The 26,944-nt window shown below is 44.3% G+C and overlaps 1 protein-coding gene and 1 long non-coding RNA gene across 3 annotated transcripts in view; both read left to right on the top strand.

Annotated features, from left to right (window-relative positions):
• Window positions 1-26,944, top strand: part of LOC120986078 (tetraspanin-15-like) — a 249,986-nt gene that overhangs the window by 43,892 nt on the left and 179,150 nt on the right. The gene's annotated exons all lie outside the window — the stretch shown is intronic.
• LOC120986080 lies at window positions 1,807-25,103 on the top strand. The gene is made up of 5 exons (XR_005775634.1): window positions 1,807-1,920; window positions 2,504-2,510; window positions 7,614-7,621; window positions 8,734-8,737; window positions 25,083-25,103. It is a non-coding gene; the product is annotated as an uncharacterized LOC120986080 (long non-coding RNA).

Genomic DNA, 26,944 nt, shown 5'->3' with positions numbered 1-26,944 from the left:
TTCACAGGTGTGCCCTGTCAGGTTTAATAAGTGGTAGGCAATTAAGAGTGCCGTATTTGTGTGGGGGGAGGCGGGGCTTTCACTATTTAAACCTGGCCCTCCTGCCCCCACTTGTCGGTTCGAACGATTTCGAATCGGCTTGTGGGTTGGTGCCAGAGAAGTGCATGCATCACTGGAGGATCGGGGGATCGGCTGCGACGGGCTCGTCGCTACGGTGATTGGGTAGGCAGGGTGGCTTGCACACCCGTCTCGCTATGTATAACAGGTGGGGCTGCCGAGCGTGCCGCCGGTCCCCAGCTGCGCTGGAGACTGCCCGCACTCCCGATCGCTTCCAGCCCCCCGATACAGGCACCCCGATCCGCTCCAGGCCCTGCGCTAAGCACCCCCGCTCCCACATGCAGCGTCCCCCCAGGCGGGCACCCCTCACCTTTGGCTCAGCAGCGACGGGTTACTACGTCCGCTCGCATACCCTGAGCATCAGCCACGCCGGCCGTCGGCTCCACGACGCAGCCTTATATATCACTCACTCCCGTATCAGAACATAAACATTCGTTCCGCCGTAGAGGAAAACGCCGTCCGCTCACACAGGGATCCATTCATTAGCTGCAATCAGTAAGCGGAGGTCCAGCTGCAGGATCAGGGGGCAGAACCCGAAACCTATAGGCGATTAATACGCCGCGGCTTTCCCTGTACAAATAGTCGATAGCGGTGGGCACGGGATGCAATGTTCCACATGGCGGAGCGCAAATCCCTCACAGCCGATCCTGATGCACGTTCTCCTGGTAATTACAATTAGCAAGGCAGTGAAGGTGGACATGCTTATGTGACTTTCAGTCATGTCTAGGAATCCGCTGCAGAATAAACTCGTCTTCTTTACTGCGCCAAACTCAGGCAAGACAAAATAAGCAGATACTCAGACATGTTCACTGTATAACAAGTTATGATTTCAATGGTTAATTCTAACCTAGAAGGGAATCACTGGCTTGCTGCGCTCCAGCAGGTCCTGGCTTGAAAGAGGGCGACACCTACAGGCCCATACTGGTACTGCAGTCCAGGTGCAGGGCTCCTCTGCTCAGGCACAGTGGCTAGGTACTAAGGCAGGAGTTAAAAAAAAATAAAAAAATAAAAATATTTAAATAAATTTGGAATATGTTCAAGGATCAAATATAAAGAGGGCTTCAAGGAGGGGGGCTAGCCACGTCACTTTGCGCACGCAGCCGGGCCGCCCGTAAGCCCATACGGTCAGTCAGGGGGTTGGTTCGGGCGCAGTCACAATAATCCGGTGGTTAGCTAGGGAGCGGTGGCATGAGTGAAGGGTCACCCAGCCGGCGTGCGCTCACTCACACGTCTGTCCTTGGTTATTCAGGTCCTCAGGTGGTGGGCTAACTTACGATACTGTGGGGTTCGTGGCTGTCATGGCCGCCAGGTGAGTCAGGGGTGGTGCATGCGGGGGCCAACCCCCTCTTTTCTCCTGCATAGGCTTGGGGGACGGGGGATGGTGGACTATTATGTCCAAATATACATATATAGAAACCACGGCACTCGATATGTTTCAAAGTTAGGTTCTTTTATTTATTGTCCATCCCAAATGGATCTTTTATAAATGCAATGGCCAACGTTTCGGTCCACTAGGACCTTGATCACGGCCTTGATGCAGGAGATCTCCTTGATGCAGGACCTCCCGATACCTCCGATCTCCTGCATCAAGGCCGTGATCAAGGTCCTAGTGGACCGAAACGTTGGCCATTGCATTTACAAAAGATCCATTTGGGATAGACAATAAATAAAAGAACCTAACTTTGAAACATATCGAGTGCCGTGGTTTCTATATATATATTCTGATTGACCTCCTCCACTGAGCACCGACAACCACAAACCAGGAGTGCCATCCACTATAATCATTATATGCTGGACTATTATGTCCAGGCCTCTGGCGCATCTCTTACAGGGTGGCGCCTACAGTCGTGGCCTTTGGTGGGGGGGAAAGAAAAAAAATAAAAAAAAATAAAATGGTATAGATAGGAATGTTGCTTTGCCAGGTCTGTCACGACTACAGACTCCTTATAAAGCCCTGCCACGACTGCAGGCATCAGTCTGTCACGACTACAGACCCGCTCTAAAGCCCTGCCACGACTGTAGGCAACAGTCTGTCACGACTACAGACCCATTATAAAGCCCTGCCACGACTGCAGGCATCAGTCTGTCACGACTACAGACTCGTTATAAAGTCCTGCCACGACTGCAGGCATCAGTTTGTCACGACTACAGACCCGCTCTAAAGCCCTGCCACGACTGCAGGCACAAATCCGTTACGACTACAGACTCATTTTTAAGGCCGGCCACGACTGCAGGCATTAGTATCATGGCAACAGACTCGTGAGGTAATACTACCACGTCTACAGGCGATGGTCCGTTACCGCTACTCTCGATGTAGGGTCCCCTCACGACTACAGGGGCTAGTCGGTCACATCCACAGACTCGGTCGCACTCCCGTTGACTACAGGCACTGGGTGGGCATCTACGGGTAGTTGCGTCACGACTACGCACGTGGGTCAGCCACGGCCTGGGAGCTCAGCCTTCACGGTCACAGGTAGGTCCAGTTAGGCTTCAGTCTCCCAGCGGGTCCCAGTCACAATAACCAGCCCCTAGGTGAGGGGGGGCACTCCCGCACCGGCGCACAATGCCAGGGAGCTGTGCGGCTCCTCACGCGGCACACGGTTCAAACCAGTGGGGGCCGGGGCCCACGGTAAAGGAAGGGCTCCCTCTGATCCGGTGCACATTGCCAGGGAGTGGCGCTGCTCCCCACGCGGTACGAGTGTCCAGCCGGCGGTGGGTCGGCCCTAGCTGAGGAGGGGGGCCCCCCCGCACTGGTGCATTCTGCCAGGGAGCAGCGTGAGCTCCCCACGCAGCTGGGGGGTAAGGCTCCTCATCTTCAATAAAGTCTGGCACGGGCCGCCGTGCCGTTAGATAGGCAGGGATCAGGGGTAGGAGTACTAGGCTCGGTCAGGGGGAGCAGATCATAGGCGGTGGCTGGCTTCCTGCTGCCGGCCGTACATAAGGTTCCAAGGGGGTTATTTAGGCACAGGATGTTAGTTAGTCCGTGCAGGTGATCTGCGTTATACCATGCTCTTCATGCTCGTACTCAGAGCTGTGCCCATACGGGAGCTGCTTAAGTGGTTGATAGTGAACTCCCGTTGACTACAGGCACTGGGTGGGCATCTACGGGTAGTTGCCTCACGACTACGCACGTGGGTCAGCCACGGCCTGGGAGCTCAGCCTTCACGGTCACAGGTAGGTCCAGTTAGGCTTCAGTCTCCCAGCGGGTCCCAGTCACAATAACCAAGCCCCTAGGTGAGGGGGGGCACTCCCGCACCGGCGCACAATGCCAGGGAGCTGTGCGGCTCCTCACGCGGCACACGGTTCAAACCGGCAGGGGTCGGGGCCCACGGTAAAGGAAGGGCTCCCTCTGATCCGGTGCACATTGCCAGGGAGTGGCGCTGCTCCCCATGCGGTACGAGTGTCCAGCCGGCGGTGGGTCGGCCCTAGCTGAGGAGGGGGGCGCCCCCGCACTGGTGCATTCTGCCAGGGAGCAGCGTGAGCTCCCCACGCAGCTGGGGGGTAAGGCTCCTCATCTTCAATAAAGTCTGGCACGGGCCGCCGTGCCGTTAGGTAGGCAGGGATCAGGGGTAGGAGTACTAGGCTCGGTCAGGGGGAGCAGATCATAGGCGGTGGCTGGCTTCCTGCTGCCGGCCGTACATAAGGTTCCAAGGGGGTTATTTAGGCACAGGATGTTAGTTAGTCCGTGCAGGTGATCTGCGTTATACCATGCTCTTCATGCTCGTACTCAGAGATGTGCCCATACGGGAGCTGCTTAAGTGGTTGATAGTGAAAAAATAATAATAATAATAATAATTTTGAGTCTCACGTATGGCTTCTTCGTTTTAGGTTACACATATGACTCCGCCATCTGAGTCTCTCACGCATGGCTTCTCCGTTTTAGGTTTACACATATGACTCCGCCATCTGAGTCTCTCACGCATGGCTTCTCCGTGTTAGTTTTACACATACGAATCCGCCATTGGAGTCTCTCACGCATGGCTTCTCCGTTTTAGGTTAGGCTGCTTTCACACTAGCGTTCGGGGCTCCGCTTGTGAGTTCCGTTTGAAGGCTCTCACAAGCGGCCCCGAACGGATCCGTCCAGCCCTAATGCATTCTGAATGGATGCGGATCCGCTCAGAATGCATCAGTCTGGCTCCGTTTGTCCTCCGCTCCGCTCAGCAGGCGGACACCTGAACGCAGCTTGCAGCGTTCAGGTGTCCGCCTGGCCGTGCGGAGGCAAACGGATCCGTCCAGACTTACAATGTAAGTCAATGGGGACGGATCCGTTTGAAGTTGACACAGTATGGCTCAATTTTCAAACGGATCCGTCTCCCATTGACTTTCAATGTAAAGTCAAAACGGATCCGTTTGCATTTTTTTGTTCATGCTAATGCAAACGGATCCGTTCTGAACGGATCTAAGCGTTTGCATTATAGGTGCGGATCCGTCTGGGCACATACCAGACGGATCCGACCTAAACGCAGGTGTGAAAGTAGCCTTACACATATGACTCCGCCATTAGAGTCTCACGCATGGCTTCCCCGTTTTAGGTTACACATATGACTCCGCCATTAGAGTCTCTCACGCATGGCTTCACCGTGTGAGTTTTACACATACGACTCCGCCATTAGTCTCTCACGCCTGGCTTCTCCGTGTTAGGTTGGCACATATGACTCCGCCATTAGAATTTCTCACGCATGGCTTCTCCGTTTTAGGTTACACATATGTCTCCGCCATTAGAGTCTCTCACGCATGGCTTCTCCGTTTAGGTTTGCACATATGTCTCCGCCATTAGAGTCTCTCACGCATGGCTTCTCCGCGTTAGTTTTACACATATGACTCCGCCATTAATCTCTCACGCATGGCTTCTCCGTTTTAGGTTACACATATGACTCCGCCATCTGAGTCTCTCACGCATGGCTTCTCCGTTTTAGTTTTACACATATGACTCCGCCATTAGTCTCTCACGCATGGCTCCGCCATTAGTCTCTCGCGCATGGCTTCTCCGCTTTAGGTTTACACACAGGACTCCGCCATTAGAGTCTCTCACGCATGGATAAAAAATAAAAAATAAATTCCTCACCAGGCCCAGCAGCTGCGCTGGGACTAGTCTCCCATCTCACCATAGCTAAGAGACTGATGGCCAATTCCTTGGCCAGTAATACTCGGAGGGCTTACAAGACAGCTTGGCGCCTGTTTTAGAGATATGAGAACACCTACCCGGCCGCTGGCCGGAGGCCTATCACTCACCTATTGGGCTTTGTCGGGGTTTTGCCACTCTCAATTAAACCTGTCCTATAGCACTGTTAACTATACATGGCAGGTATTCAGCACCATTGGTACAGGCTACATCCGGACCTACCGTCACTCTTCTCCGCCCACCCGTTCAAAGCGGCGTTGAAGGGTTTGCGCAAGATGTCTGTTGTGAAACGACATGGGCGTCAGCCATTTACCGGTAGCTTGTTCAGGCCGTGACAGGCAAACTGCAGGGTTAACCGTTCGGGCCGCAGGTCAGCGCTCTGGTAGAAACAGCCTTGTACCTGGCCTTCCATGGATTCCTCAGGTCAGGCGAGCTCATGGGCACCAATACGCTGGCTGGGTGCTTGCGGAAAGGTCAGCTCATCCGGCGCGGGTCCATCTATGTCCTCACCTTGGCCTTGTCCAAGACGTCACGGCCGGGGCAATCTGTGGCGGTCAGATACTTTCCCACGGACAGGAGATGGTGTCCGGTGCAGCCCTTGGAGGCTTGGCTGCGTAGTATTTAGTCCAAGCGGCATGTTCTCCCGTACTCGAACTAGGCAATGCCCGGCTAACCACCGCGGCCTTTCTTACGTACATTCAGGTTAGTTGACAGGTTCAGGGGTCGGTCCTCGCTGGATCACAGGAGATTCCTTCCGCATGGGCGCGGCAGCGGCGGCGTCCATGCATAAGGTGCCAGTACATGTCATCAAACGGTTGGGTCGTCGCAGTTCCGCGTGTTCCATGCGTAATATCCCGGATCCTTATACGAAATATCAGTGGCCTTCGAGTTTTGGTCGGTAGTTTCTGTTATCTAGTTTTCAAACTCCTATGCATGGTTCTTTTGGCCCCTTTAGGCTACCCTTCGATAAGTAGTTCCGGCATAACTCTGCTGCTTCTAGGTTGGGGGGGGGAGTATAGGCTTAGGTAGGGTACCCTCTCAGCATGAGCCGATCCGAGCACAAGTGGTAGGCAATTAAGAGTGCCGTATTTGTGTGAGGGGAGGCGGGGCGTTCACTATTTAAACCTGGCCCTCCTGCCCCCACTTGTCGGTTCGAACGATTTCAACCCACCCAGGAGCCCTCCCTTCTTTCAGGTCTCATCATTGGGGTAGCCCCCTTTAGGCTACCCTTCGATAAGCAGTTCCGGCATAACTCTGCTGCTTCTAGGTTGGGGGGTGGGGGGGGGGGTATAGGCTTAGGTAGGGTACCCTCTCAGCATGAGCCGATCCGAGCACAAGTGGGATTTCTTGCCTTATAAATGGGGTTGGGACCATCAGTTGCGTAGAGGAGAAGTCAGGTGGATACACAGCTGATAGTCCTACTGAATAGACTGTTAGAATTGGTATTATGGCAAGAAAAAAGCAGCTAAGTAAAGAAAAACGAGTGCCCATCATTACTTTAAGAAAGGAAGGTCAGTCAGTCAGCTGAAAAAATGGGAAAACTTTGAAAGTAAGGGCTATTTGACCATGAAGGAGAGTGATGGGGTGCTGCGCCAGATGACCTGGCCTCCACAGTCACCGGACCTGAACCCAATCGAGATGGTTTGGGGTGAGCTGGACCGCAGAGTGAAGGCAAAAGGGCCAACAAGTGCTAAGCATCTCTGGGAACTCCTTCAAGACTGTTGGAAGACCATTTCAGGGGACTACCTCTTGAAGCTCATCAAGAGAATGCCAAGAGTGTGCAAAGCAGTAATCAAAGCAAAAGGTGGCTATTTTGAAGAACCTAGAATATGACATATTTTCAGTTGTTTCACACTTGTTTGTTATGTATATAATTCCACATGTGTTAATTCATAGTTTTGATGCCTTCATAGTCATGAAAATAAAGAAAACTCTTTGAATGAGAAGGTGTGTCCAAACTTTTGGTCTGTACTGTATATTAGTTTCAGCAATAGTATAGTGGACTTGGTGTGTGTAAAATATACAAACGTACACACATTTTATTGTTTTTGCTTTCTTAAAAAAAAAATAAAGGTATTCGTTTTAGCTACATTTAGTATAGCATTTTTTTTTCTGCGTAAAATATAAAATGCATGTATATTTTTTTCATTTATAAAATAAATATAAAAAAACAAACGCTTAAAATATCCAAATTTCCCCAAGATCAATACCTTGACGGGTGGACGACGACGACGACATCATAAAAAAGGTTACTTTGAAGGGCTTCTGCTTCTAATGTTTTGGTGCTGTTCTGGCAGTAAGGTGCCATAGAACCAGCAATCGAAAAATTGTCCACCAAAATCCAAAATGGGCTGTAATCCTTTGAAGCAGTGAGCCCAGTCAGTAGAAAAATTACACAAATAGTGTCTGTTTTCACAGTACAAACATATGGTAATGGTTTTAGAAATGTTTTATAACAGCAAAGAAAATTGTTAAGAAAGGAAAAATATACATTTTTTTTTATAATTTTCACAGTTTTTCCTAAAATATATATATTTTTTTTATAATTTATCTGTCATCCAATGGCATAAAAGAAAATTCTAAAGTGTCCAGTGAAAAATAATATCAAATACATGTAGGTTGGCTCTGAAATTAATTAGTTTTTGCAAATAGGCCCATAGCTACTAGTGAAAAATTGGCCTGGTAAGAAAGGGGGGGTAATGAAGCGGTTAAGATGCGACAACATGCCCCAAAATTTTGACTCTGAGCAAACCAACAAATAGCAAGCCAGGCACCAGATTTATCACCCAGCCTGAGCCACTGGGATAAATTTTGGCGCACTTTTAGACTGTCTGGTCTAGGTTTATGCTGTCTACATGGTAAATCTGCCCCAAAATGGACTTATAATTTCCCAAATTTGTATATTATAGCTGAGACTAAATAAAGTGTGTTTCTTATGAAGATCGTATGTTTTACCATGCTGTAAATGCGTGTGTGCTGTGAGGTTTCTTCTCTCATCCTGTGCATTTCCTTATGCTGATGGAGTCGTCTCACCTACTTGGTAGGCTGATGCATTTAGCGGCAGTCCTCACTACCTGCAGCACCTTTTCAGAATATCTGTATGAAAGTTAGCTCATAGCAGCCAAACCAGACACCCTCAACTGCAAACTGCACCTCATCAGCACAGAGGAGGCTACAGAATACAGAAAATATTTAGTTATTGCTGTGCCTACATTGCATGCTGAATGTACGGTATGTACCATCACAGCAAAAACAGAATTACCCTATAAAACGTAACCTTTAATTGTCGTTATAAAATGAAAACAACCCCAGTAAAACACCCTACTGTATCCCTAGTCTATCCCTGCCTAGGAGCAGAACTGCCGCCCTGACAAGGGCAATCTCGCTGTCTTATTTGTTCTCCCTGTATTGCCCTGATCTTACTGGGGTATCCAGGAAGAAGACATGGGTTCGCCTACAGAAGCAGAGAATTATAGAAAAAAATCAGACCGTAGATCAGTCAGTCACTATTAATACAGTAGACGTCAGGTCAGTAGGACACTAGGAGAGGCTGAGATACTGTCTAACATTAAATCAGTCGTATGAGCTCCAGATCCAGTACATTGGTCCATGAGGACACTGTAGGAAATATTAGATGGCATCTACTGTTATATCAGTCATGAGAACCATCAAGTCTAATGCGTCAATCTTCTGGGGTTCATCAGGGACTCGTCAATACACAAACAAATGGAAGATACTAGAGTTTCTAGTGGACTCAATGTGCCCCTTCCTTGTCTCTAAGGGTGTATAGTCAGAGTAGTACCAATATGTCTGCTACAGGATGAGTAATAGAATATTAGGTGACACAGGATACCAAATCCAAAGTTACTATAACAATGTACCAGCACTTAGGGTAAAAGGTAGGTAGAAATCCCCTCTGGTGTAACCTCCTTGATAGTATCGGTGATGGAGGGTTAGTGGTAAGCCAGCTGTGAGGCTGGCTGGTTGAATACCTGATACACGGCCTGGTCCATACAGCAGTGCGACTTGATCGATAAATATAGACTGCTGGGAAAGCATCACAGGCGATCCCAGCTACAGATGAATGCCGCCCTCCCTGTTTGCTCATAAAATGCTGAATGTATGGTCAGAAGTCTACCACGATTTAAATATATTTGGTGCTGCAGGCTTGTGATATGTATATCCTGGTCAAACCTATGCCTAAATTACTCTCTTTTAGCATATGGTTGGTCATAAAAGTCTATGGCCACATTCAAATATACATATTTTTTTGGTGTATACTACAAATAAAAAGATTTAAAGGACATCTCTCACTAAACAGACCAATCATTTCAGATCATACATAAAATATGCTAAAAAGCACCTAATATTTGCCTTATGATATGGCTGTCTTGGTCTGTGTAGAACACTACGTTGGTTCATGTGTAGATGCTCTTTCACCTCTTAGACTCGACTACAATAGTCTCAGTACATGCTACATTTTGCCCGCCGTCATTTGGCACTTGAAAGGGCATAAATGATCTGAGTGCTGTATTAATTATAATAAATTATAAGAAATTCTTGCTATAGGGATCTGATAGGCTGTCTGTTTCATTCCTGGTCCTCAAAGCTGTAGCCCTCTTAACCTTCATTCATATTTGTTCCCGACCTGTCAGGGACTTACCTGGCCGGGATAAAGTGCACAGTAGTTCTAGGAGGGTTGCTCTGGCAACCAGCCAAGCTGGTCAGCCTATATGTGAGTCTGGACAGTGAGCCAATCAGGTTCCTGGCTTGGCGTCCAATCCCAGAGACAAGTCTGGCTTTGACTGTCTTTGCCTGTGATTTTGATTATTAGCTCCTGCATTGAGCTCTGTGTTTACTCTACCTGTTTTAACTTTCCTGAGCACTGACTACTTGTCTCTGGATTATCCCATTGTCTGCTGATTTTAGCCTTCTACTGATTCTCCTGGCTTATACTCCATGGTTTGTTTCTGGATTAACCCCAGTGTCTACTGATTTGGCTCCGGTTGTCTCTCCTGGCTTTGACTTGTACGTCTCTGGCATCTTATAGGTCTACTACCTGTGAGCTTGCACAAGTTTTCTCCACCCTTACTCCACAGATGTAACCTGGATCCCTAGCATCCAATCCTAACCTGCCTTGTAGTGGTCTCTAGGGTAGCTTTATATCTACTAACCAGAGTGGAGACGGAAGATAGCTACAGATTTTGAGTTTACTATTGATGGTCCCAGCTGGGGTCCTTTGTATCCTTCTTCACCTCTGGCCACTAGTTATTTTCAATACACCCTTCACATTCTTTGGAAGCAAGTAAGAGATGGTAATATTTACCATTTCAACCCATAAATAACAGTGCACAAAGTCTTCTCAATCTACTGCAAATGTCGGCCTTAAAGGGGTTCTCCGGGAATTAAGAAAATGAAAATACATAAAGGGGTTGACTCATGGACAATGGGGGCATATCGCTAGGATATGTCCCGATTGTCTTATAGGTGCGGGTCCCACCGCTGGTACCCGCGCGTATATCGAGAACGGAGTCCCGCAAGTGAAGGAGGGCGCACTGTGCATGTGCAGCTGCCCTCCCTTCATTTTCTATGGGGCCGGCGAAAATAGCCGAGCGCTGGCTCAGCTATTTTCATCTGCCCCATAGAAATGAATGGGAGCGGGGGCCGTGCATGCGCGGTACGCTCCCATTCACTTCTATAGGGACTCAGGAGCTGGCTTGGTGGTGGCCGGACCAGAGTCCTCCAGCCACCACCTTGCGAGGCTCCGTTCTCGATATAGGTGCGGGTCCCAGCGGTGGGTCGTGGGACCCGCACCTATAAGACAATGGGGGCATATCCTAGCGATATGCCCCCATTGTCCATGATGAGACAACCCCTTTAAATATTACTTTATTATAAATATATTACTAAATACCTTTCACTAGTTATAATGGCTTGTTTTGTCCGAGGAGCAATCATTAGGAGAAATAAAATGGCCGCCATCCTACTAGTCCACACAAAACCTGTCCTAATTACACAGGAGGACAAGTTAAAGAGCTGCGCCATCTTCCTCTCTTACTTGTCAGGGATTATGATCCTGAATACAGTTTAATATGATCTTCAGATTAATTTCTGTAGGAATGGAGTCCATTAGGAGACATGAAGTACAGAGAGGATAGTGGGGGTGTAGATAATGAGCAGCAGCTCTTGTATGCAGTCTCCCATTACCACAGCCCCACATTACCAGTCCTGTCCGTCCTCTCTGTACTTCATGTTTCCTTATGACCCCCATTTCTACAGAGATTCAACTGAAGATCTTATTATCTGTATTCAGGATCATAATCCCTGACGAGCAGAGAGGAGGATGAGGCAGCTCTTTACCTCAGTGTTGTGAAGTAACTTGTCCTGTGTGATTAGGACAGGTTTATTGTGCACTAATAGGACGGTGGACATTTTATGTCTCCTAATGATTGCTCCCTAGTCAAAACAAGATGTGTTTTGATCAAAATATATTGACTAAGTGTCTCAGATATTATCATATCAGAGTGAGGACTTTGTCCGTATATAATGCTTGCATCTACTTTACTAAGTGCATTATTATCTTATTTCTGTGGTTTTCTTCAATAATATGGCCAGGGACATCCGCACATTTGTATATCATATTGTGCAGGATGTTTTTAGCTTATTTTTTTCTGTGGAATTTTTTTTTTCTAGTCAAAACAAGCCATTATAACTAATGAAAGGTATTTGGGAATATATTTATACTAAAGTAATATTTAAGTATTTTCTTTTTCTTAATTCCCGGAGAACCCCTTTAGGTATAACAGTTACTGCAGTTTCTAATTTTACTTTAGATGTACAGTAGGTCAAGCTGAATCCTCCTCCTGCTGCTAAAGCTGTCAGAAACTCCCTTTTCCATAACTTATTTTATAGTTATTTTCTAAGAAGGCTATACATTTGAATGTAATTGCATGCAGCAGTTAGCCTCTATGTGTAAATACTGTATGTCATTAAAGGGGTTTTCTTGGTTAGGGAAAAAAATAGGCTTAAAGGGGTTGTTTCACTTCAGCCAAAGGCATTTATCATGTAGAGAAAGTTAATACAAGGCACTAATGTATTGTGATTGTCCATATTGCCTCCTTTGCTGGCTTGATTAATTTTTCCATCATATTACACTGCTCGTTTACATAGTTATGACCACCATGCAATCCAGCAGCGGTGGCTGTGCTTGCACACCGTAGGAAAAAACGCTGGCCTATGTGTGCTCCTATGGTCCCGGACACCAGAGAGGTGGAGATGTTCGGTGCAAGATTTTAACAAAACGGCTGGGTGAATTAAAGAAAATGACCCAATATTTCTTAAGGGGATCTGTCACTAGTTTATGTTGCCCTTAGGCCTCTTGCACACAAACGTATTTTCATTCCGTTTCTGTTCCGCTTTTTTTGCGGACTGTATACGGAATCCTTTATTTAAATGGATCCGCCCAAAAAAATGGAAGGTATTCCGTTTCCGTATTTCTGTTCTGCAAAATAATAGAACATGTCATATTATTGTCCGCATTACGGACAAGGATAGTACTGTTCTATTAGGGGCCAGCTGTTCCGTTCCGCAAAATACGGAATGCACACGGATGTCATCCGTATTTTTTGCGAATTCGTTTTTTGCGGACCGCAAAATACATACAGTCGTGTGCAAAAGGCCTTAGTGTCAGATTCCTCTTAAAGGTCTTTAAAATTTATATTTTGTGGCAAAATAGGGCAGAAGACCCACCTAGACTAATAACATTTTTCCCACAACAGGAAGTGCAAGCATATTACTGTGAATTATGGGGATCTGACTATAGGATGCCCCCCAATCCTCCAAATGCAAGGTCTGCAGTGCTGGCCCTTTCCATTTTTGGGACACTACTATGCAAGCAAAAAGACAATGTGACCTTTCGTTCTCTGCATTGGCAGGTGCCCAGAGGTCAAACTCTTAGTGATCATAATGTTTTGGCATATCCTATCCTTATGCCATAACATCCTAAGAGAATACCTCTTTTATTTCCCTTATATTGCCAAAGGGCCAAATACATTCATCAGAGTGGCCCCTGTACTGTGACATAATGGTGGCTGTCAGCCCAAAAAACATTTTTTCACAAGCTATTATCCAGATGGAAGGAGGACTGTCTAGAACTATGTAAAGATTTATGCATCTAATTATTTGACACCAAAACATCTTGATAATATTGTCTTATTATGCCAGCCATAGCACCGCTGGTGAAAGTCTACTATGCCTTTGAAAGAGTTTTCCGGGACTAGAATATTGATGACCTATCCTCACCATGGCTCATCAGTATTTGATCATGGGGGTCCGACTCCCGGAATCCCCCACCAATCGGCTGTTTGAAGAAACCGAGGCGATCCATTGAGCAATGTGGCCTCTTTCTAGACAGTGACATCACATTAATCAGTCACGTTGGCCTACGTGCAGCTCCGTTCCATTCAAATGAATGGGTCTGGGCTGCAATACCAAGCACAGCCACCATACAATATACGGCGCTGTGGTGTTGGACCCATACTTATTAGATATTGATGACCGATGCAAAGGATAGGTCATCAATATTTTACCCCCGGAAAAACCTATCTATCTATTAACAAATTCACTATGCATGTAACATAGCAATAGTCATTACCTGCAGTCATAATAGCTTTACAATACATTTGAATCATAAAGTATTTAACATAGGTAGGATTAGCACTGCTCTGTATTCCTAAGAATTATGAGGTGAGGCACATTAAAATTTCATATAAATACGAAGTTAAAATGGACCATGCGTGACAGGACTATTTGCACTGAAGAAATGGTAATGAAGGTCAAGTTAAAATCAAAATTACCATTAGGTGGAACAGAAGAAGAGAACAAACTGTAACAAACGTGATTTTTCTGCAAGAGTCTGTAAATTAATGTCTTGCTCTGTTGAAACCTCCAGGAAACATATCAATTATACTCAGAGCCATGTAATTTAGATTGGATATCTAAAATTGATGTGTCTTTTAAGCACTAGCTGAGAGTCTGAATACAAGAAAATAAGCACTCCTACAAAAACTACTCCTCTGTACACAATAAAAGTAAAAGTACGTCATGTGTCAGCCCTGGACCCTGTGGAGCCATGAAATCCAGATGTTATGAAAGCTACAAGTAGACTTTTGTAGGTGTTCCGGCCCCTGGGATTTGGGCATAGTAGCAATAGTTTTTTTTTTTTTTTTGTTTCCTTTGAGTAATAATAAAAGTAGAGCTCAAGCCGCACAGTCGTTGTGTGCTAAAAGTAGGGATGAGCAAATCGACTTTGGATTAAACATCCGAAGTGGATTCGCATAAAAGTTCGTTCTAATAACTTCATAAATTAACCACTTCCCATCTGGGCCCTTTGCCCCCTTCCTGACCAGGCCAAATTTTGCAAAACTGACATATCTCACTTTATGTGGTAATAACTTTGGAACGCCTTTATTTATCCAAGTCATTCAGAGATTGTTTTCTCGTGACACATTGTACTTCATGATAGTCATAAATTTGAGTCAAAATATTTCACCTTTATTTATGAAAAAATCCCAAATTTACCCAAAAATTTGAAAAATTCACAATTTTCTAAATTTCAATTTCTCTGCTTTTAAAACAGAAAGTGATACCTCATAAAATATTTATTATTTAACATTCCCCATATGTCTACTTTATGTTGGCATCATTTTGGAAATGTCATTTTATTTTTTTAGGACGTTAGAAGGCTTAGAAGTTTAGAAGCAATTCTTCAAATTTTTAAGAAAATTGCCAAAACCCACTTTATAAGGACCAGTTCAGGTCTGAAGTCACTTTGTGGGGCCTACATAGTGGATACCCCCATAAATGACCCCATTGTAGAAACTACACCCCTCAAGGTATTCAAAACCGATTTTACAAACTTTGTTAACCCTTTAGGCGTTCCACAAGAATTAAAGGAAAATGGAGATCAAATTTTTAAATTTCACTTTTTTGGCAGATTTTCCATTTTAATCAATTTTTTTCTTTAACACATCGATGGTTAACAGCCAAACAAAACTCAATATTTATTACCCAGATTCTGCGGTTTACAGAAACACCCCACATGTGGTCATAAACTGCTGTATGGGCACACGGCAGGGCGCAGAAGATAAGGAACTCCACATGGTTTTTAGATGCCATGTCCCATTTGAAGCCCCCTGATGCACCCTTACAGTAGAAACTCCCAAGAAGTGACCCCATTTTGGAAACTAGGGGATAAGGTGCCAGTTTTATTAGTACTATTTTTGGGTACATATGATTTTTTGATCATTCATTATAACACTTTATGGGGCAAGGTGACCAAAAAATTGGTTGTTTTAGCACAGTTTCTATTTATTTATTTTTACAGCGTTCACCTGAGGGGTTCAGTCAAGTGACATTTTTATAGAGCAGATTGTTACGGACGTGGCGATACCTAATATGTATACTTTTTCTCATTTATTAAAGTTTTACACAATAATAGCATTTTTGAAACCAAAAAATTATGTTTTAATGTGTCCATGTTCTGAGAGCTATAGTTTTTTTTATTTTTTGAGAGATTTTCTTATGTAGGGGCTCATTTTTTGCGGGATGAGGTGACGGTTTTATTGGTACTATTTTGTGGGACATACGCGTTTTTGATCACTTGGTGTTGCACCTTTTGTGATGCAAGGTGACAAAAATTGCTTGTTTTGACACAGTTTTTTTAATTTATTTTTTCCGGTGTTCACCCGAGGGGTTAGGTCATGTGATATTTTTATAGAGCTGGTTTTTACGGACGCGGCAATACTAAATATGTCTATTTTATTTTATTTTTTCTATTTAAAATTTTTTTTTTTATTCCTTACTTGGGATTTTTTTTTTTTTTACATGTGAAACTTTTTTTTATTTTATTTTTTCAACCCTTTATTTTATTTTTATTTTATTTTACACTTTTCGTCCCCCATAAGGTCATACAAGACCTCTGGGGGACATTTACTTCACTTTTTTTTTTTTTTTTACACTGTTGATTTCTCCTGTAACTGGGGCTGACATAGTAGCCCCAGTTACAGGACAAATGCACCCCTATAGAGGCTGTACAGCAGCAATCCTGCGCTGTACAGCCTCACAGCAGGGCTGATCGAGGTCTCTGAGAGACCTCACACAGCTCCTGCACACTCCGGTCACGGCGGTCACATGACCGCCGGGCCGGAACAGGAAGCGCACAGCGCTTCATGCTCTGCAGACACAGCGCTCGGTGAGCGCTGTGTCTGCAGCGATCGTGAAGGCAGGGACACCTGGGCACTGTCCCTGCCTTGTCTTAGGGTTGCCCTGCTGTCACTGACAGCGGGCAACCCGATCAGCAGCTGCACGATTAGCGTGCAGCTGCTATTTCTGACAGGACGTTTTAAAACGTGCTGTCAGAAATAGACGTCCACCCATAGGACGTTTATATCCTATGGGCGGACGTGAGGCGGTTAATTTGTACTGTAAAAAAATAATTTCCCGAAGGCACCATTTGGAACCGCATCCAAGTTCGGGAAATGTTTTTTTACAGTACAAATTAATTTATGAAGTTATTGCGCAAAGTCTTGCAATAACTTTGGCTCATCAGATCCAATACATTCTAATACTTTACGGAGCTCCTAGAACGAAGTTTTATGCGAATCTACTTCGGATGTTTCATCCAAAGTCGATTCGCTCATCCCTAGCTATAAGCTAGGATCATGTGGTCAAGAGGAGACAGATTCTGGTTTCATCGTAGATGCAAGGACGCTGGATAGACCATAGTGAACTAAGTCGAGCCATGTCACAAAATAATGATATATATATATATATAGTGTTGTGGTTGGAGATGAGCATTTTCTGAGAATTATTGGTGTTGAGATTCACTGCTGATTAACGGATAGCTAAATTGATTCTCTCGTTGTTTTCCATGTACTGGGGAGTTTGTGAATCAGGTTGCTCATTATGGTTACATTAGCCATTTAGACTTCCAAAATGTGACCATTCATTGTTAATTCTTAGGATTATGGGTCCAATAAAACATTTTTATGAACATCATTTAATTGATATCAGAGTCTCACAATTGTCCTAAATATCAGGGTGTCATGGCAGATTCTTAGGCTTCATGCGTATGGTTTTATAAATGGTCCACCTTAGGCTACTTTCACACTAGCGTTCGGAGCGGATCCGTCTGATGTTTCATCAGACGGATCCGCTCCGATAATGCAGACGTTCGCATCCGTTCAGAACGGATCCGTCTGCATTAAAACTTAGAAAATTTTCTAAGTGTGAAAGTAGCCTGAGCGGATCCGTTCAGACTTTACATTGAAAGTCAATGGGGAACGGATCCGCTTAAAGATTGAGCCACATTGTGTCATCTTCAAGCGGATCCGTCCCCATTGACTTACATTGTAAGTGTGGACGGATCCGCTCGCCTCCGCACGGCCAGGCGGACACCCGAACGCTGCAAGCAGCGTTCAGCTGTCCGCCTGGCCCTGCGGAGGCGAGCGGAGCGGAGGCTGAACGCCGCCAGACTGATGCAGTCTGAGCGGATCCGCATCCATTCAGACTGCATCAGGGCTGGACGGAAGCGTTCTGCTCCGCTCGTGAGCCCCTTCAAACGGAGCTCACGAGCGGACAGCAGAACGCTAGTGTGAAAGTAGCCTTACAGCCATATATTTGGTGCAAAAAACAAGACTGGCCCCTCAGTACAGGAAGAAAGAGTAGTCCGTTGCACGTCTCCTAGACTCCGCTGTCTCTGGTTGTATAAATCTGAAGCAAGATGGATGAAGATAGCACTTAAAGTATTGATTTTTCTTTTCATTTTATAGGACTACCGAATAAGCCAAAGTTCACTAATGCTTCGGGCCATTACATGCCATAAATTGGGTGTGGTTGCCACTATTTAATGGCAGTTCTGTAGATTAATTCTTAGCAGTGGGAGATCATGGGCAGATCACGTATCCATGGTGACCTAAGGCTCATCACTAGACATGGCCCATATGATAGTCTTTGGCAGTCCTGTCTTGTATAGTTATGTGGGAAAACATTCAATATAAGCCCTCATGCAGATGGCCGTATTTTCCATCCGTCTACTATCTGCATTTTGCTGTGGATAGCACATACAGTTGCAAGAAAAAGTATGTGAACCCTTTGGAATGATATGGATTTCTGCACAAATTGGTCATAAAATGTGATCTGATCTTCATCTAAGTCACAACAATAGACAATCACAGTCTACTTAAACTAATAGCACACAAATAATTAAATGTTACCGTGGTTTATATTGAACACACCATGTAAACATTCACAGTGCAGGTGGAAAAAGTATGTGAACCCTTGGATTTAATAACTGGTTGAACCTACTTTGGCAGCAATAACTTCAACCAAACGTTTCCTGTAGTTGCAGATCAGACGTGTACAACGGTCAGGAGTAAGTCTTGACCATTCCTCTTTACAGAACTGTTTCAGTTCAGCAATATTTTTGGGATGTCTGGTGTGAATCGCTTTCTTGAGGTCATGCCACAGCATCTCAATCGGGTTGAGGTCAGGACTCTGACTGGGCCACTCCAAAAGGCGTATTTTCTTCTGTTTAAGCCATTCTGTTGTTGATTTTCTTCTATGCTTTGGGTCGTTGTCCTGTTGCAACACCCATCTTCTGTTGAGCTTCAGCTGGTGGACAGATGGCCTTAAGTTCTCCTGCAAAATGTCTTGATAAACTTGGGAATTCACTTTTCCTTCAATGATAGCAATCCGTCCAGGCCCTGACACAGCAAAGCAGCCCCAAACCATGATGCCCCCACCACCATACTTCACAGTTGGTATGAGGTTTTGATGTTGGTGTGCTGTGCCTCTTTTTCTCCACACATAGTGTTGTGTGTGTCTTCCAAACAACTCTACTTTAGTTTCATCTGTCCACAGAATATTTTGCCAGTACTGCTGTGGAACATCCAGGTGCTCTTGTGCAAACTGTAAACGTGCAGCAATGTTGTTTTTGGACAGCAGTGGCTTCCTCTGTGGTATCCTCCCATGAAATCCATTCTTGTTTAGTGTTTTACGTATCGTAGATTCGCTAACAGGGATGTTAGCATATGCCAGAGACTTTTGTAAGTCTTTAGCTGACACTCTAGGATTCTTCTTCACCTCATTGAGCAGTCTGCGCTGTGCTCTTGCAGTTATCTTTACAGGACGGCCACTACTAGGGAGAGTAGCAGCAGTGCTGAACTTTCTCCATTTATAGACCATTTGCCTTACCGTGGACTGATGAACAGCAAGGCTTTTGGAGATACTTTTATAACCCTTTCCAGCTTTATGCAAGTCAACAATTCTTAATCGTAGGTCTTCTGAAAGCTCTTTTGTGTGAGGCATCATTCACATCAGGCAATGCTTCTTGTGAAAAGCAAACCCAGAACTGGTGTATTTTTTTTATAGGGCAGGACAGCTCCCAACACCTCCAACCTAACCAACACCTCCAATCTCATCTCATTGATTGGACGTCAATTGGCTGACACCTCACTCCAATTAGCTCTTGGAGATGTCATTAGTCTAGGGGTTCACATACTTTTTCCACCTGCACTGTGAATGTTTACATGGTCTGTTCAATAAAAACATGGTAACATTTAATTCTTTGTGTGTTATTAGTTTAAGCAGACTGTGATTGTCTATTGTTGTGACTTAAATGAAGATCAGATCACATTTTATGACCAATTTGTGCAGAAATCCATATAATTCCAAAGGGTTCACATACTTTTTCTTGCAACTGTAGATCCATTAATCTCTATGGGTCTGCAAAATCTATGTGCTGTCCGCATCCCAGCGTCCGTTCCGCCAATTATAGAACAAATCCTATTCTGGTCTACATTACAGTCAAGATTAGCCGTTTCTAGTGATGGCAGTGAGAAAAAGTGCACTTGGAAGATATCCGTATATTGGGGATTTGTGGTTTGCAGACCAAAATAAGGACGTGGTTGTGTGCATGAGGCCATACTTGAATTTTATTGTTGGTGGTATTAGTGATAATACAAGGAAGACTGCCATCCTTTCCATACAGGGAAGACGGTCACTCAGTGTGTAGAACCGATCACTGGACTCCTAGCCATAGAAAGAGGAGGGATTTCCGTGAATACAAAGTTATTTTAAATCTTTTTCCACAAAACTATATATCAATCTGCTCAGTTCCTCCTGCTCTATCAAATACGGCCTGCTCATCAGACCCCGTGTTCAACATGGCAAGTTCTCTTTAAAGCTGGTTTAGATTTTACCTTGCTTAAAGTATAATTGGTCACCTAACTGCATCGTAAACCAAAGAGAAAGGGGCGATTCAAAGCAGCCGTCGTGGAAAAGGCGATGCTTTGATCTTCAAGACGGTGTAATTTGATGGCCGGCTGGTCCTTTTGAAATCTCCTTATATTAAAGGAAGAAGCTGTAACCGAGGACCAGCTTATTTCCTCTGAAATCAGGAATGATGTACTAGCTTGTGGCTGTGTTAATATTATAACAGATTTGCTTAGAAGCGCCTTAATGGAAGGGTCTGCCTCGAGGTCATTATAAATCATGTTAAACACAGTCTCTTGGAGGGTAGTGAAACATACCTATGTGAGCCGTGTAATCATGTATGGGAGCCGTGTGTCATTTTCATAATTACTCCTTTCATAGTCTTTCCGAAGGTGTGATAAAAGGAAAGACCTCATAATGTCTCTCTATGGATGGTATGTGAGGTTTTGACAAGAAAATAATTGCAGCTTTGTAAGAATGTAATTAAAAACATTTTTAGAAAACAAAAAAAAAGGATTCAGAAGTAAGGAGCCTTGCAAATAGCAGTCATTGTTCTAGAATTGGACACCAGAAGCCATTTTAGATATGTTTTGCTTTACCCATGAACTACTGAGTCTCCAGTATATTCATATTGAGACCCTTTAGGCATGTGCGAAGACATAAAGAATTGTGAATATTGATGGACGGAGGAATGTGCAAAATAATCTTTCTTCTAGACCCCGTTATCCCTCCTCCCCATGTGAGGACACTTCTCCTGTTACATGCCCCTGTGTTCTGTGACAGTGTTGGACGGTGCCATATTCAAGATTAGCAGAAGCATGATATGATGCACTTTGCTGATCAGCCCAGGTTATTCAGTTGAGCAGGTCAACTTAAAAAAACACTATAAGCCTAAATATTCTGCCGTTCTGTCCCAAAGGGTTAACTCTCTAGCTGTTCTCATTGTCCAAAGGATCTGTGAAAAATAAAAGGTGGAACCTGATTGGCTGCTATGGGTAACTGAGCCAGTTCTACTTTACACCATTTTGATAAATCCCCCCCCCCCCCCCCCCTTATATCTAAGGCTACTTTCACACTCGCGCTTGGTGCGGATCCGTCATGGATCTGCACAGATAAATCCGCACCAATAATAAAACCGCATGCATCCGTTCAGAACGGATCCGTTTGTATTATCTTTAACATTGCCAAAACGGATAAGTCTTGAACACTATTGAAAGTCAATGGGGGACGGATCCGTTTTCTATTGTGCCATATTGTGTCAGTGAAAACGGATCCGTCCCCATTGACTTACATTGTTTGCCTCCGCATCGTCAGGCGGACACCAAAACGCTGATCAGTTTTGGACCGCTTGTGAGAGCCCTGAAACGGATCTCACAAACACAAACCAAAATTCCAGTGTGAAAGTAGCCTAAATCACTAAAAGGTCATAAAGACCTATTTAAGCCACATTCTTATCAGTAAAATAAGAATTGAGCTATAATGAGTGTTTAGGAGGTCAGAGATAAGGAGCCGTCGGCTGAGCTGCCTGACAGAACAGAGTGAAAACAGACTGCATGCTACTAGAGAGTCTCAAGGCTGTACAGAGAAAAGGGCTCAACATTTTTAATAAAGACTAATTAAAAAATATTTTTAGCTCAAAATATGTACAATGCAATAAATAAAAAAAATGCCCCAAAGTTGTACATAGCCTTTAAAGGGTTTGCAAAGGGTTTGTGAAACCTGGGTGCTCCCTTCCCGAAACAGCAGCTCCTTAGCTGTCCGTGAACTGTCCATTTTTGCAGCTCAACCTAGAATAAATGGGGCTGAGCTGCAGTAGCACATATAACCCATGGACAGGTCTGGCACGGTCAGGCTTGTTTTTCCTTTCCAGATCCATAAGGTGTATGCACATGGTGCATATTACGCACCGATTTTTGTGTAGAAAATCCACAAGGATACAGTGTCAGCTAAATAAGAGATTTTTAAAAATTTCATGTACATGGTATGGGAATTTTCCAAGAGGAAACTGACTAGCCATTAGGATATTGAAATCTGCAGCATGTGAATTGTTTGTGTGGATATCGGTGCAGATTTAACCCTTTGCAAAGGGAAAGATCTGAGGCAATCCGTCTGCAAGTATTACATGTGGATTTTGATGTAAATTTGGTGCAAGAACACAGCTAAAACTGCATGGAAATCCACGTGAAAAATCTGCATAAACTACGCTGTTGTGTGCATGTACCCTTAAAATTCTAGGAATTCTTAAAGTGTACCTGATATTTTTCATAAACTACATGAAGCTATGTTCAGTGCAAATTCTCATACAGGTATCTCCTTGATCCCAAAATAGCAAAAAATATGAGAAAAAATGGAGATGCAGCTGCAGTTGGCCACAGAAACCGTGAGAACTGTTAGGGTATGTTCACACATTGGAATTAAACCTGACCTGTAATCTACAAGAGGATCCATGGCAGAAAGTCAGCCTGATTCCAGGATTTCTGTCACACCTCTATGCAAGGATAGCCCAGTTGTCATTTAATGGGGCTAGCCCGTGGCTTTTCAATGGAAAATCTGTTGTGATGTCGACAGTCCATGCCCACTCGTGCCCTGCTGTACGGACACCATATCCCTCACCATGCCATCCAGCAACCAGGTCGCTGCTTCTGCCTAGTCCTCCAGCATCTGTCTCCTTAGGGTGGCCTCTTGAAGGGCCATCGCGCTCGCTTCAAAATCCTTCCCTAGTAAATGGCTGGGGGTCACAGGATATTTAGGTCACCTTCCCCAGGCTGAGGGCACCTGAACTATATGTTCCCTATTGATCAGCATAGTCTAGTGCTTCTGTGATTTGCCTGCGTTTATCTTATGTTATTCCTGTCTGGTCCAGTTCAAGTCCAGTACCCATCCTGCCTGTGAGCTTCCACACTTCCACTTCTGCTCGTGTTTCAGTTCAGTACCTAGTCTGTCTGCCCTGTCTGTTCTCCTGTCAAGTACCCAGCCTGCCCACCATATCTGTGCCTATACCACTATCCTGCCTGCAGGCCTGTACTGTGTCTAACGCCTCTACATTTTCAGATCCTAGTGTATGTTCAGACTCCTGGTGAGGAGTTCCTTGTGCTTGCCCCTAAGTCTCTGAACCCTGTGAGTCAGCTGCCAGCTACATCGGGACTATCCCTGGTCCAGTTAGTCCCCTGCAAACCGGTTAACTGGCACAGTGGCTCCACACTCACTTCCCCATTACATCTGATAATATCATTTTTTTTTCAGCAACATAGACAAAAATCCACAAATCTTTTGGATCATGTGAACGGTGTATAATATACCACAGTTACTTGCATTGGGTGCAGAAAGTTAACAGATCTGGTGAGGATTTAGGTGCAGAATCTTAACCTCCAGCCCATTGTTTTAATGGCCACCATGTAATGCTAAAATATATATATAAAAAAAGTCTACACACTCCTGTTAAAATGTCAGGTTACTTTTTCCACCTTTAATGTAACCTATAAACTATACCACTCAATTGAAAAAAAAACTGAAATCTTTTAGGTAGAGGGAAGAAAACAACAAAAAAAACAACTAAAATAATGTGGTTGCATAAGTGTGCACGCCCTCTTATAACTGGGGATGTAGCTGTGTTCAGAATTAAGCAATCACATTCAAAATCATGTTAAATAGGAGTCAGCATCCACCTGCCATCGTTTAAAGTGCCTCTGATTAACCCCAAATAAAGTTCAGCTGCTCTAGTTGGTCTTTCCTGAAATGTTCTTAGTCGCATCTCACAGCAAAAGTCAATGGTCCACAGAGAGCTTCCAAAGCATCAGAGGGATCTCATTGTTAAAAGGTATCAGTCAGGAGAAGGGTACAAAAGAATTTCCAAGAGATATACAATGGAACACAGTGAAGTCATCATCATCAAGTGGAGAAAATATGGCACAACAGTGACATTACCAAGAACTGGACGTCCCTCCAAAATTGATGAAAAGACGAGAAGAAAACTGGTCTGGGAGGCGACCAAGAGGCCTACAGCAACATTAAAGGAGCTACAGGAATATCTGGCAATTACTGGCTGTGTGGTACATGTAACAACAATCTCCAGTATTATTCATATGTCTGGGCTATGGGGTAGAGTGGCAAGACGAAAGCCTTTTCTTACGAAGAAAAACATCCAAGCCAGGCTTCGTTTTGCAAAAACACATCTGAAGTCTCCCAAAAGCATGTGGGAAAAGATGTTATGGTCTGATGAAACCAAGGTTGAACTTTTTGGCCATAATTCCAAAAGATATTGGCGCAAAAACAACACTGCACATCACCAAAAGAACACCATACCCACAGTGAAGCATGGTGGTGACAGCATCATGCCAAGGGGCTGTTTTTCTTCAGCTGGAACTGGGGCCTTAGTTAAGCTAGAGGGAATTATGAACAGTTCCAAATACCAGTCAATATTGGCACAAAACCTTCAGGCTTCTGCTAGAAAGCTGAACATGAAGAGGAACTTCATCTTGCAGCATGAGAACGACCCAAAGCATACATCCAAATCAACAAAGGAGTGGCTTCACCAGAAGAAGATTAAAGTTTTAGAATGGCCCAGCCAGAGCCTAGACCTGAATCCGATTGAAAATCTTTGGGGTGATCTGAAGAGGGCTGAGCACAGGAGATGCCCTCGCAATCTGACAGATTTGGAGTGTTTTTGCAAAGAAGAATGGGCAAATCTTGCCAAGTCAAAATGTGCCATGCTGATACTTATACCCAGAAAGACTGAGTGCTATAATAAAATCAAAAGGTGCTTCAACAAAGTATTAGTTTAAGGGTGTGCACACTTATGCAACCATATTATTTCATTTTTATATTTTTTTCTTCCCTCTACCTAAAAGATTTCAGTTTGTTTTTCAATTGAGTTGTACAGTTTATAGGTCACACTAAAGGTGGAAAAAGTTCTGAAATGATTTATCTTTGTCTGATTTTTTTACATCACAGAAACCTGACAATTTAACAGGGGTGTGTAGACTTTTTATATCCACTGTATATACGGTATATATACGCTTCCCACGTGCTATGCATAAAAATGAAGTACAGACTGTATCAGATAAAACTGCACATAATTAATTATGAAATATCACTCTTAAAGATCCAGTATATGGCACAACAGACTTTAAATTACTAATAGGTAAAAAATCAACTTCATACTGTAGAAAACAGGAAGCTAACCTTAATAAAATGGATAGTAATCTTAGAAAAGTATGCAGTTAATGTTTTGATTGGATTTGGTCTCTGAACCAGCGCATTGTTTGATTAGAAGACCTCATTTATATTCTCTTTGGATAGTAAAGTCATTAGGCCTAAGTAAATCACATTATGTTTCTTGGAGAAGAAATGTACAGTAGAGAATGGACGCTCAGAATGCATTGCATTGGACTGTTACTCCAAGCCACCACGATATAGTCAAGCAGTGGGGTTGAAATCCATTCAAGAGCATTGTCCCAAGTCATTCAACATTGGGGAAGGCCCCAATTTCATACAATTGCATGAAAAAAAAGATTGCTTCATTGGACTGCATATGTACAGATGTATTGCTTTTAGAGCAGTATATCTCTGTAAATACCAAGGACAACGGAGCCGATGTACCATTGCATGGAGGCTATTCGGTTACATACAGACCCTTGACCCAGGCCTACAGACCCTTGACTCTGGCCTCTGTTTTGTGCATAAGCCCTAAGGTGGACATAAAATGTCACCCTTGACTTCTAATAAAACAAGATTGCTTGGATCGAGAAATCATGTTTACTACAAGGGGTCAGCTGCTGCCTATGTCTCTGCCATTACTTCTCTCCAGTGGGCACAAAGGATTTGGCATGTTTGAATCCAGTGGTAATAATTAGGATATTCAGGTTGCCACATACTCACTACAGTGCCACTAGCATGTATTTAATGCATGTCTGAAAATTGAGCTGGGGACAACTGGTCGAAGTTTTATTCAACTTATTACATGGCGGCAATTCAAGTATGTACAGTAGACACTCGTAGCACTCTGCTATGACTTATGCAGGATGGTCAAAAGCAGTAGACCCCCCCCCCCCCCCCAATCTCTCATGATGCCTATAGGTTTCCCTGATGGGACATCCCTTTTTGTAATTTGTATGTATTTGGGTTTTCCACCAATTTTTCCATCCAAAACCAACAAAAGAAAAGCAACACAGATACTAGTCTGATATGCAGGTCGCCCATCCCAGGCTCGACTGGGTGAAGTAATCTATCTTATTGAAGACATGGTAAGAGTAAGGCTACATTCACACAGCTGTATCTGTTTTGCAGTCCGCAAACCAGATATTTGCATCCCACACTTTCAGTGGGCCCTATTGTCTACAAAACAGGATAGAACATGTTCTATAATTTGCAGCATGGCCACATGAATGCGACAGCACATGGATGACATCCGTATGTTCATAGAAATGAATAAAA

The sequence above is a fragment of the Bufo bufo genome, chromosome 1 (genome assembly GCF_905171765.1).
Source record: "Bufo bufo chromosome 1, aBufBuf1.1, whole genome shotgun sequence".
NCBI lineage: Eukaryota > Metazoa > Chordata > Amphibia > Anura > Bufonidae > Bufo > Bufo bufo.
This window is presented reverse-complemented; position numbering and strand designations above follow the sequence as displayed.